General features: G+C 37.0%; 1 protein-coding gene across 2 annotated transcripts in view; it reads left to right on the top strand.

Moving 5' to 3' along the window:
• The window catches only part of arhgap15 (Rho GTPase activating protein 15), a 97527-nt gene that overhangs the window by 27698 nt on the left and 56118 nt on the right, over nucleotides 1–13711 (top strand). The window contains exons 3-5 of one of the 2 annotated variants that reach the window (XM_048193607.1): nucleotides 5098–5217; nucleotides 6535–6653; nucleotides 6779–6925. The gene's annotated coding sequence lies outside the window, so the exon portion shown is untranslated. The remainder of the gene's footprint in view (nucleotides 1–5097; nucleotides 5218–6534; nucleotides 6654–6778; nucleotides 6926–13711) is intronic. The other variant, XM_048193608.1, reaches the window with a different exon arrangement.

Below are 13711 nucleotides of genomic sequence, written 5' to 3'. Positions count from 1 at the left end.
AACTGTTTTTGCTGTCTTCTATATACTTGCAACTACCAAGATTCTAAGCATCCTAACTGAAATAGAACCTCAAAAACAGGCCTATATTTAATCAGGTTTTTTATGTACCGATTCTAAGGTAAATTTGAGGAATTCTGCAAAATGTAGTTCATCATTGTTAAAATGAACTGTGAATACTCTTAATGTTAGATGAAAGCATAATCTGATTATCCAAAATATTTAATAATGAAGCACATAAGACTCTGGCTTTCTGTGTTTTCCTGAAGGCGCAGATTCAGTGTGGTCCTACTCATAAATTATAAAAAATATATTCTATAATATGCACACACACACTTAAATACACATATATACACTGTCAGAAAAAAGGTACGGTGCTTGTCAGTGGGGCAGTACCCTAAGGTACAAAAGTGAAAAGGTACATCTTTGTACCTTACTTACCCCTAAATGGTGCATATTAGCACCTTAAAGGTACGTATTAGTACATTTTTACTTTTATACTGCCCCAGTGACAAGCACCGTACCTTTTTTTATAAATCTTATGAGTCTGCACCCCTCAGAAATTTGTATTTGTAGATATTTATATTTATAATGAACACTTTTTTTCAACTGTGCAACAAATTATTTTACTTGTTGCTGTGGGATTGCCTTTTCTTTGAAGGATGTGATGCTGCCTTGGTCAAAGTTATCTTGGAAGGCAGCATAATTTTATTGCCAACATTTTTGAACAGCTTTTGTGTTGGGAGAACATATGCGATGTCTTAAACATCTTGTTTTATATCATACTAACTAGGTAGGCAGCTCACTAAATTTTAGAACCGAACTTATGTCTTCCTCCTCTTCTCTCTCTTTGTGCCTTTTCAAACACACGCACACACTACTGAACATCCACGTTAACCTTTGACCTCTGAGGTCATCTGATAGAGTTCAGTTTGATCCTCTAATTGTGACACTTGGCATACTCTCTCATGCCTGATCACACTCTTTCTGTCTCAGTCTCTTCCTTTCTCACAAACAAGCACAAACACACACGCTGAGCTCACTGACCTTTTCTGACATACGGTTCCCTATGGGTTCAGTTTATCCTCTAATCTTCGGTTTAGAAAAATCGGATGTGTAATATGGTATAACAGGTCATAGTTAATGGACTGTGAGGATAACATGAACAACCCCAATGGGCTTCTCAGTTTGCAAAACACGGTCTTGCAAATTAATGCCAATGTGGTGATGTTGACGTGACATTAATCTTACCCCGTGACCTGAAATAACGTTCATGAAGATCGCTATGTAAACGTCCGGTCCTGCTGTCTACCACGTTACACACACACAAAAAGACACATGGTGTCCAGATTACCCTCAGACAAACGCACAATGTTTGATAGGCACAAACAAGGGCTTTACGTTCACAGCATTCAATCATTTCTGTGCTTTATCTTTCTTGTTTTTCTTGCCAGATCATGTTTATTTGCCCGGCTGTGAGGTGAAAGCATGTCTGGTTCTCACTGTGCTGTTGTGTTTTCTTCAGGTCAGCCACATTTTACTGGTGAGAGCTTGAGCTGATGTCCACTCCGCCATGTCGCTTACTATTGTTCTAGTTGGGAAAAAGTTAACAGATTTCATAATCTACCGGAATCATCCACTCTGAAACGGGTTACATGAGAACCGGCTGCTGTTTTGGTGCTCACAGTTTACGGTTTGGAGGTATTTGTTGGGTAAATGTTTTCTTTGGCCCAGCTATGAAACATGTTAAAAGACTGTCTGGATGTTTTACTTTATAGCGATAGACATCTTCAGCCTTGAGGTGTTAACAATGTCTCGTTATGTGTGTAGGGAGATTGATTTCTATTAAAGCTTGTTGTTAACTGTTGTACGTGGCTGTTTAATACTAAGCCGTTAAGACATTAATGCATCTAAACAACAACAGATTTAGCCAACAGCGAATCCTGGAAGACATTATCCGCATGTTCTCCAAATCCTAGTGAACTTCCTTGCTGTCTGCTGCCTATATAGGCAGCGCTATAACTGTCATGGAGTTGTAATATACTTGTTTCAGAGAACATTCAAAAGTATTGTTTTTTTTTTTTTTTTAAAGCTGAACGCCTGAATGTTTTGTTACAGTGTTTTTTTTTTTTGTTTTTTTTTGATTGACAGAATAATAACCAGTCTTCATCAAACTGCAAGCACAATATGGTCAAAAATGCTTCTGACTGCCTCCAGATGTGGAGGAATCTCAGAATGTTGGACCTTGTTTACATCTGTTTTTATTGTTGTCTCATTTTGAATGGATTGCCCGAATCAGTGGTGTAAACAGGACTTTAGAGTCCTGCTCTATATAATGTGTGTGTGTGCTTGTGGTCCTGGCAAACCCTACACTCTAAAAAATGCTGGGTTAAAAACAACCCAAGTTGGGTTGAAAATGGACAAACCCAGCAATTGGGTTGTTTTAACCCAGCGGTAGGGTTAAATGTTTGCCCAACCTGCTGGGTAGTTTTATTTAACTCAACTATTGTTTAAAAATTACTGTATTGCTTAATTAAAATTAACCCAAAGTATGTTGGAAATGAACATTTATTAATGTTCAATGAATAATTATTAAACAATAAACATTTATTAAATTGCTTATTAATACATTTATATTAATAAACTATTAAACTATTACATTTATATTAATAAAATATTAAAGCTTATTAATAAACATTCACCTTTTGTCTATTATTGTTGCCTCTAATTGCATCTGGTTTTTAATTTCCCAACTATTTTGGGTTTATTTTAAGCTAGCCATATAGCAATTTTTAAACAATAGTTGGTTTAAATAAAACTACCCAGCAGGTTGGGCAAACATTTAACCCAACCGCTGAGTTAAAACAACCCAATCGCTGGGTTTGTCCATTTTCAACCCAACTTGGGTTGTTTTTAACCCAGCATTTTTTAGAGTGTACATTATTGGGACAAAATGTCCCCGCAAAGATGGCATTATCCAAAATCCTTGTCCTTGTGGGGATATTTTTAGGTCCCCATGAGGAAAACTGCTTATAAATCATACTAACTGATGTTTTTGGAAATTGTAAAAATGCAGAAAGTTTTCTGTGATAGGTAGGTTTAGGGTTAGGGATAGAATATACAGTTTGTACAATATAAAAGCCATTGCACCTATGGAGAGTCCCCACAAACATAGCGAAACCATGTGTGTGTGTGTGTGTGTGTGTGTGTGTGTGTGCTTGTTTTTGTGATTTATGAGGACACAAATTTGTATAATGGCATGGGTATTACACTGGTATTACGATATATACATGAAATATGAGGACATTTCATGAGTCCTCATATTTAAAATAGCTTTAAAAACATACTAAACAATGTTTTATTAAAAATGTAAAAATGCAGAATGTTTTCTGTGATGGCTAGGTTTAAGGGTGGGGTAGTTTAGGGGGATAGAATGCACAGTTTGTACAGTATAAAAACCATTACGCCTATGGAATGTCCTCACTAAGATAGCAAAACAAACCTGTGTGTGTGGACACAGAAAAGCCAACTCACGCATTGCTGCCCGGTGACACACATCTATGTGTTTACGACATCTCCTCAGGAGCTCACAGAGATTAATGAACCTGAAATAACTCCTGTTAGCAGGTGAGAGAGAGGGAAAGGGTTTCCAGGTGTGAAATGGAGGAGGAAAAGAATAGAAGGACAGATGGAGAGATAGGAGAGCGCTTGTCATTGATTAAATGAATTAGTATAGAGCTGAGCTTACACTTCATACCTTTTTATATTCTGTGTGTGGGAGTTTAACCTATCTCTCAAAAAGTTAGTATGACAAAAGCATAATTTTAAATTAAATATAAGTGAATATTTACACTACTGTTTAATGGTTCATTTTGTTTTTAATGAAAGAATGCGCACTAAAGCTGAATTTTATTTGATCAAAAATACAGTAAAAACAGTAATACTGTGAAATATCATTACAACTTAAAATGTTTTCTGATTTAATATATTTTAAAATGTAATTTTTTTCTGTGATGGTAAAGCTGCATTTTCTGCATCATTACTCCATTCTTCAGTGTCACATGATTCTTCAGGAATCAGTCTAATATGCTGATTTGGTGTTCATTTATCAGTTATTATCATAAATTTTAAAAACCGTTGTGCTGCTTGATATTTTTGTGGATTTGTTTTCATCACTTTTTCCTTTTTAAAAATGGTTTTATGGCAGTTGTAAAATAATAATATCAATGCTTTAATTCATATTAATATTACTGCTTATTCCCATGGGGGTTTTTTTTCCTCTCAATGGTGTTTTTAAAAAATCAATTTAAATTCAGTCCAACAATTTTTAACTTTATAATTTCCCTTGATTTCACAGCTATTCATTGAAAAAAAAAATAGTGTATTACTATTACCCCCATCACAATAACTGTCTTTTATATTTAATATCACTAATCCTAAACCGTTCTTTTAAGAAAATATTTTAAAGCTAAAATGTGTAATTTCTGCACCACTATTTACACTCTCTGGGGAAATCAGCCTACAAATTGCTTGCTTACAGTTGTCTCTACACATTAAGCTGGGATAGGAGAAAGTCTTTTAACATCCAAATACTTGCTCACTTCAGCTTTAAATGTTCAATCATTCATCACAAACAGGTTTTAGAAGAATTGGCCAAGCCAAATTGAGTTCCCACATGCATTTCTAACATTACAGTGCACAAGGAAATTACACTTTTAAATCCTCTCCTCTCGGTTCACTTTTCATTCTTTCTTCACCCTCTCTCCATCTCTAAAACCCATGACCTGGAGCAGAGCGCAGGGATGAAACAGACTCAAAACACTGGCTGGCTCTCTTGGTGTCAATTAAATACTTGTGTGCTGAAAGAAAGAAAGATAGAAAAACAGAATTGATTGACACTTTGGAGTTAATCCCCATATCAACGACTCCTGGAGAGACGGGTTACACTTAGAGCACAGGGGATCACCGACGGGAAAGAGAGAGAGTGGAATGAGGGAAGGAAAGGAGAGAGGTCGGGGGAAGGTATCAGAATACATTATGGACACATACACAGGCTTAGACTCATCTATCCATCTTTATTCCCTCCTTTTCTCTGTCCAGGCTCCAGGGGGGGTGGACGCTGCTGTCCATGCCTGAGGTGAAGGCCCACGCTGGGCAGAGGATGCAGCAGCAGTGGGGTTGGAGGTCTGATGATGTTGCTGGTGTCCTGCTGAACAAAAGGTCTCTATGAGTGAAACACACAACAGCATTTTAATGAGCCACAGTCTGTTAATATTTTAACACTCAGTTAGGACTCTTCCAGACTCGGGGCAGCAGGGAGTGGAAAGGAAGGTGGTTGGAGAGATGGATAAGTGCAATAAATTGAGCTCTGAACTGCATGAGATGAGTTTTTGAGGTTTAATCAAAGTACATGTCCTAAAGGTTCAATCTCTGAGACTAACAAATGTGTGTGTAGTGTCTCATTTGTATCTGTATATTGCTGGTTTCATTGTGGAATGCTCAGAAATAGAAAATGCACACATTTATAAAATTAAATTCTCCTAGAGTTTGTGTGTGGAGGAAAGAAAATGAACTAGATTTAGGCTCATAGGCTAGAATTACAAGTAAATAGAAAGAAAGAAGATAAGAAAGAATAAGAAGAAAGGTAAAATACTCTAAAGGGATTAGTTGAGGAAGCCATTTACCCATCAGCCCCTGCGTGGTAGAGTGAACGTCCACCGGTGTGGAACGCTGCTCTTGAGACACACCCACCAAAGAGGATCATGGGATACTTATTCAAAGCCACAACAATGATGAATGAAAAGTATTTTTTTGTGCTGTTTTGCATGGACTGGAAAAAGTCTCTGTTTCTAAATTTTATATATTACCAGTTAAAAGTCTCTTTCTTTCTTTCCAAAATAAATACCTAAAATTTAATAAATAAAATTATTATTATTATTGGCCTTTTAATCTTGTATAGGAGAGTGGAGGCAGAAAATTGAGGGAAAGAAAGACGGGAAAGGTCGGCATATCAACCTTTTTCCTCACAAGCCTTTAAACTTTCCACCAGTGTTGAAAGTACGCAGTTCTCCAGTGTAATTGGGCTACTTTTACTGTTGCAGCGGGTTGTTTTTTTAGTCTCCGGGTTGAAGCGACCACCAATCCAGACCCTCTCCTACGCGATTTTTACCTAGGGACCCCACCCCGGTACGCAATTTGGCTAATTTTTTTTCCGTGATTGGGCTAGTTTTGATTACCAGTTGGGCTTTTTTTTTTATGCAGACCTGGCAACCCTGCTTTCCACAACTCAGACTCATCCTTCATTTTAAATATATTTGAAAAGATTAGATTAAAATTAAAATAAAGATCATGAGCAATAATTTTTTGACTTGTACGGCACATCATAAAATGTAAACTTGTTGCATAAATGGCTCGTTGCTGCTCCAGACTTTCTCTTGATTGACAACACACCAGCATTAGCGGTGAAGCTCTTTCAGGAGTGAAATATTTATCTTGGTCCTGTCTGTAATCCATCCCTCTGGTTTTTGTTGTCTTCAGGTTAAAGTTGAGACGCCTCTTTTGTCCTCATATGTCACAACACTGTTAACCAGCAGCTGCTGCAGAAAGGCCTCATGGGAATGCCTTCCTTATACCTGTGCTAAAAGCTTTTCCTTCAGGTGTGTGTGTGTGTGTGTGTGTGTGTGTGTGTGTGTGTGTGTGTGTGTGTGTGTGTACGTTAACCTTTGACAGCACTGGGGTTCAGATGCGTTAACACTGCCTCTCTCACTGTGTTTGAAAATAGTTAAAGCGAAGGAGAAGAAAGGAAAGAAAGGAAGAAAGAAAAAACACAGAGAGGAAATCAAGGGGACAGACCCTTGGGCAGATGCTTTTTTCCCTCGTTCAAAGGAGCCGCCGGATCAGCCGGAGACTTCAAGTGAAACCTGATAATGTTAGTGGTCAGAGAAACATTTACAGGTGGCATACACATTACTCTCTGTTGCTTGTCTTCTCTCCTTCCCCCCCCCCTTTCTCCTTCTCCGAGACAGAAAATCTCAAACACCTTTTCTTTCCCTCGGGAAGACTTTGTTCTGAAGTGCTCTGGGATCGTTGTTGTGGCTCTCCTTCAAGCGTGTTTCATTTTTAAACAGTTTCCTCTCTGTGATGCTCTCAGATATGCTTGTCTCTCTGAGAAGGCCGATAAACAGACAAACTATTTAACCGGCGAAAGACAAGAGATTTTTAGTGTGATCGCAAGTCAAAGCCATATGTTCTCCTCTCTCTTTCTCTCCCCCTCGCTAATGAGTGTATTTCTCAGCTCCTCTGCGGATTAGGCGTGCAAAGAAAGAGTGAAGGAAAGAAAAGATCCAATTGAGAGACGGCGAGGTCCGCCGAGCTCAATGGGAGAGAAAAGCGGGTGAGAAAAAAGGGGCGAGAGGTAGAATGGCATGATCTGCAGGGGGCAGACCCTCACTCCAGGACCTTCCTCTCTTTCTGTCGTCTCTTTTTCCCCTGTCCTCCTCCGCTCTGCCTTTGGGATTCAAATGCCGTCTCATTAGTTTTTATTGGATTGAAATGTTTCGCGAGGTCCGCGTTCACGTAGGGTTTGGTGGTGGGATTCGAGAGGCTAAGAGTGCACCAAATAAGTTGTATCCTTTTGCCTTTCTTTCATTCGGCTTTTCACAAGCTCATTCCCATCCCTCCTTCTGCGCCTGCTAATTGTGCTGTCGTCTTCACGCTTCAATTTGCGGTGAAACCGCTTAGAAGTTAAAATAAAGGAGCCGTTTTCTTTCTCTACACACTTCAGTCCTCTGTTTGTGCTTTTATGAGTGCAAATTGATGTGTTTGACTCTCACGAGAGACGAAAGGAATGGGGATAAGTTTTAAATAGTTATTCATGTCCAGCTTATGAAGACGGTACAAAATGTGGATCTATATGGAATTACATGTGCACATGTCAATTTACTCACCAAAAAAACAGAACAGCATTCTGCAAACATCAAGTGCCAATAAGTTTGAGATTAAAAATTAATTTGGATATTTGCTAAAGAAAATTGTAGATTGAGCATCTTGACTAAATTTGAAATGGACACAAATATTACATACATGTAGTTTTTATTATTTTTAGCCAGTTGATATTCACAAACCTTTATTTTATTTTTTTTATTTATTTTTTTACGTAATAATGTCCTTCTCTTAAGGTTCTTTGCTTACAGGGTCTCAGTCTCCTGCTATTGTGTTGTTTCCTGTGCTGGCTCCTGTTATCAGTGGAGATCTGCCTCTGTAGCTTTCTGCAGCCTGGGACAAAAACACAAAGAGCCACTACACACACACACCTACACACTTTCCCAGGCTTACCCCGGTTCAAAGTAAATTGATGCATATGAGCATTTGTCTGTGACATCTTATTGTTTCCAAATCTGATTTTCTTATATGGGTGTTTCAGCTATGGCCCATGGCCCATGGACCTTTAGGAAATAAACTCTCTTAAAACACTTTTCACACTCTCACTATTTTATTAATAACAGTGTCCAACTGTTAGAACTTTTTTTCTGAAACATTTCCACCTCGTCAGTTCACCCACATCTTAAATAATGTATTGTGTACTAACATAATGGATATGAGGGAAATGACTGTGATGGAAATTTGTTTCCTTTTCAGTTTTATAAAAGTTGCAATTCATACTTTCATGATGGATTTTCATATTATAGGATAATGGTAAACTAATAAAATGTGCATATATAAGAATAATAGCAAATGTTGAAGGCATGAAAATAAAAAAAACTGGTTTCACACACACACACACACACACACACACACACACACACACACACACACACACACACACACACACACACACACACATATTCTTGAATGTGTGGTTTACGGGGACTCTCCATATAGGCGCAATGATTTTTATACTGTTTTATACCATATATTCTATCCCCCTACATTAACCCTACCCTTAAACCTACCCATCACAGAAAAACATTTTTGGAATTTTAAAAAACAACAACAACAAAAAACAGTTTAGTATGTTTTTTTTAAGCCATTTGGTTTACGAGGACACAGGATACATTGTAATAGCCATGTCATTACATTGTAATACCCATGCCATTATACACATTTGTGTCCTCATAAACCACATATACCTGTACACACACACATTTAAAAAAAAAAAAAAAAAAAAAAAAAAAAATTGCTAAGATATAAGAAGAAACCCCCATATGATGAAATACTAATACAGAACATATTGTACATACTATATTGATCTCTGTAATGCCTTTACATTATAAATGTCCATATGTGAGCTCAGTGTGGGCAAGACATGGACAAAGGCCTTTTTCTTACAAAGATAACAAACACACACACGCATACACACAAAGATAACACCCCTCCCCTGCCAAACTGCCCCTCGACTCCCCTCTCACCCCCAAATCTACCCTCATTGTCACTAATCCCATCCCAAGATGTTATCAGCTGTGTGTGTGTGTGTGTGTGTGCGTGTGTGTGTGTGTGCACGTTATCTGCTGCATTGGTTATCTTAGAATAGGTCAAAACAGCAGAGTGCTGCTACCGGTAACTTTCACCTCGGGTTCAACTCAAGCGTGTTCGCAAGCGCACAGACACGCGCACATTTAACACCCCGGCAAAGTGTTCAGATTCTTTCTGAAAATTACGCCTGATCTCTGAGCCATTCATCAGACCACCATTATGACGTTACCTCACACTCGTTCTCTGGGATTAAACCCTGAGAACTGATTACTCTTTTTTGTTCTGTCGTCCACTCACCCTTGTTTTCTTTTCTTTCTTTCTCTGGCTAATAAGGATGACATGACCTAATCTAGGATCAATGCTCTTACTGCACAGTTTTCTTGACCCCCTCTCTTCTTTTAGTCTTTCGCCTCATTTTTTTCCTTCCCCCAACATCCTCTTAATCAGCTCACTTTCCCTTGTTCTCTCTCTCTTTCTTCTACTCACTCATGCATTATTCTATATAGTTTGTCTCTTTCAATTCCCTCACTATTCAAACAATATAATTGGTCATATGCTAGGCTAACATGTGAATTAGCTAATTGGCCTTGCCGTTCTGTCTTGTATGTTCGTTCATCCGTTCTTTTCTTGTTCTTTGTTACGTCTCAGTCACCCTGTGTGAGAAACTGAGCGCTTGCTGAAAGCATGCTAACTCTGTTTTGTTTCTGTGTAATGAATTAGCGTATGTCTAGGAGCGACGGTATATCCTGACTCTTGTTATTCAACTCTCATTTTGTTATTTTTCTCTTGTGTAGCGTGTGATTGAAAGTGCTAGCTTTCCTCTCTCTCATGTGAACGAGGGATGACAGAAAGCTACATGAACCTTGCTGGCGGGAGGAAGGAAAATTAGACGAATACGGTGGATAAACACACAGAGCAGGTGTTGAACAAAAACAGTCATTAATATAATGCCACGTGTTTGATTTGGCTTATGAATATGCGGTTACACTGCCTCCGCATCTTAAATCTATATCAAATAGTAGCCGTATAGTTAAAATCATACACAAATATGAGTTAGTCAATGTGTGTGTGAGATTAAACAATAAAACAAATGTGGTGACATTGCTTTGGATCATAATTATAAAAGAAAATGTTTCACTTTACTTTGATGGTCCATTTAACACATTCTGTTGACTATATGTAACGTCAAAGACTATAGAATAACACAAGACGTGTCACTCGTATTGTTTTGAATGGGAGAAAGTGTAACGCGCAATATGGCGGAATAAGTCCCGCCTTCTAAATAAGAGCCAATCGCCGACTGGTAAAGTCATCGCGTCACTTCAGCGGCCGTTAGAATCACCGGTTTCTATAGAAACAGTCAGACGCGCGCCTCCGAAGAGACGCGCATTTAGGTCTGCGCATGCGCATTAGCTCGATCCAGCCTGAAAAATATTTTTTTTTTTGTCATGATTCGAGCATTTAGAAACTAAATTTATGAGCCGGTTGTTGTTAGATTTCATTGGTGATTTCAAATATGAAATTTAATTGTAAGGTTGGTGAACAGTTTTGGAGAATTTGATGTTTCCCCATTCAAAGAGATTGCATGATGCCCAGGATGCCCGAGAGGCGTTTCAAAGATGGCCGCCGAGTGAAATGACTTGTCTTAAAGGGACTTTGGTAACGTTGCACCTACATGTCTACTAACTCTCATTAGAGTGTTAGGAGAGTATTAGTAGACTGGTAGGGTTATGGTTAGAATAAGTTGACATGTACTTGCAAAGTTACTTATAGTCAGTAAAATGTCTGTTGGGGAACATCGAAAAAAAAGATTTAGCCGATATTAAGCAGACAGTCTACAAATGAGAGTTAGTTGACATGCAGTTGCAAAGTTCAACAGAATGTTTAAAAGGGACTATCAAAATAAAGTGTTACCAAAGAAAATATAGAAACAATTGCCGGCTCTTTTTTTCTTCTTCTTGATTTGTGTCTTTGGCGCTCTTCTTGACATCGAAACACTTATTTATTTGAGTTCTGAATATGTCAAACTCATAAAACATTCATTGTTTATGTCTACATTTGTTTTAAAGTGTAAACCTACTCAGTGAAACAATTCCTGAGATCTTCTGACAAAAGCGAAATTTCTTAATCTTCAGCTTGCATGTTCTGATAGAGCGATATCAGATCAAATGCACATGCAACAGTTGGACTGTATTGTGCTTCTTGTAAATATTTGCAAGGTCGTGACATGAGTATGAGAGAATGTGCAGTTTAATTGTAAAATCAGATTAGGCATAGATCACAATTCACACACACAGTTTTCCTAAGGGCTGATGTAAGAGCAGGTGGACTGATATACTTCACTTTGTTGTCATGAAACACAACTCTTCCCCCAGGCCACACAGATAAAGAACCACACACAAGTGTTGTTTTAAGATCACCAGATACATTTGTGCTCTAACACAATTATAGGGAACACAATCATTTAGTCATTACCAAACATTATTTAATGTAACTAGCAGTTGATAAGCTTTTAATCAGCCTTTTTTTACTTAAAATAAAATTTCTTTTATTTTACACTGTCACTATATATCTTGCAATTGCAATGTTTCTCATAATTGTGACCTAATATACTACAGTTCAAAAGTTTTGGGTCAGTAATATTTTTTTTTAATGTATTTTTGAAAGAAGTACCTTACCAAGGCTGTATTTATTTGATCAAAAATACTGTAATAGTGTAAGAACAGTGTAAAATATTGTTTCATTTTTAAAATAACTGTTTTCTATTTTATTTTAAAATATAATTAATTCCTGTGATGGTGATGATGGTGATGATGATGATGATGATGATGATGATGATGAAGCTGAATTTAGCAGTCATTCTAATATGCTGATTTGGTGCTCAAGAAATATTTGGCGCTCACAACATTAACACTTCTTAATTTTTTTCTGGAAACTGTGATACACTTTTCTTTCCTCAATATAAAGTTCAAAACAAACAGCATTTATTTAAAATCAAAGTGTTTTGTAATGATATGAAAGTCTTTACTGTCACTTGTGGTCAATTTAATGTTAATTTCTTAAGGAAAACTTAAGAAAAAACCTTGCTGACCCCAAACTGTATCTCAGTCTGTGATTTTATGTCTTGCAATTTGAGACTTTATTTCTCATCTTTATTTCCCCAGTATCTATAATTGCCTATATTTTTCAGAAATGAAAATGGTGCAACATATGATGTATAAATTTTAAATCAAAAGCTTTGCTGTTCACGGTTCACTGTAAAAAAAAAAAAAAAAAAAAAAAAAACTCCAACTACTTCAACTTTAAAACTTGTTCAATTGCTGCCTTAAATTTTTAAGTATAGCCTAATCAAATTGGCCTCACAAATAATTTCAGCTTAAATTATTTTAAACTCACTTTTTTAAAAAAATGAGTTGAATCTTTTATGTCTTAAGTGAAGTTGAAATTGGTTAAATTATTAAAAACATGTTTTTCCTTTTTTTTGTGTCTTTGGCGCTCTTCTTGACTCATACACATTCTTGTAACACATATTTATGCGAATTCTGAATGTCAAACTCATAAAACATTCATTGTTTATGTCTATATTTGTTTCAAAGTGTAAACGTTACACACAGAAAAACAATTCCTGAGATCTTTTGACAAAAGAGAGATTTCTTAATCTTCAGCTTGCATGTTCTGATAGAGCGATATCAGATCAAATGCACATGCAACAGTTGGACTGTATTGTGCTTGTTGTAAATATCTGCAAGGTCGTGACACGAGTATGAGAGAATGTGCATTTTAATAGTGAAATCAGATTAGGCATAGATTGCAACTGTCATGATTTATTGATCATATATATATATATATATATATATATTTTTTTTTTTTTTACAGTGAGCTGCTTGAAGATGTTCAATAGGCCTATATAATTTAATATTATGTTCAGTAGGCCTATATGATTCAATATAATGTTTAATTGATTCATATCATTCTCTAACCAGATGATTATTTCAGGCACACACTCGGATTGCAGATGGAGAAAGACGCACTGAATTTCACACATACAGGCAGTGCTTGAAGTAGTTCTGGCATATACATTTTTAGCAGAGTATTCATTGATTGAAGCAGCCTTAGACTGTAATTGTCATTTGTATTAGTTTAATGTTGGTTTAGTAAAATGTCCGTTGATGTTACCGAAATATGTGACTCCAGGTGGTGCTGTACAGTCAAGTAGAAGATCATTGGCTTCAGTAATGTCTCT

This window comes from Megalobrama amblycephala, linkage group LG6 (genome assembly GCF_018812025.1).
Source record: "Megalobrama amblycephala isolate DHTTF-2021 linkage group LG6, ASM1881202v1, whole genome shotgun sequence".
Classification (NCBI taxonomy): domain Eukaryota; kingdom Metazoa; phylum Chordata; class Actinopteri; order Cypriniformes; family Xenocyprididae; genus Megalobrama; species Megalobrama amblycephala.
Note: the sequence above shows the minus strand (reverse complement) of the source record. Positions and strands in the feature narration are given on the sequence as shown.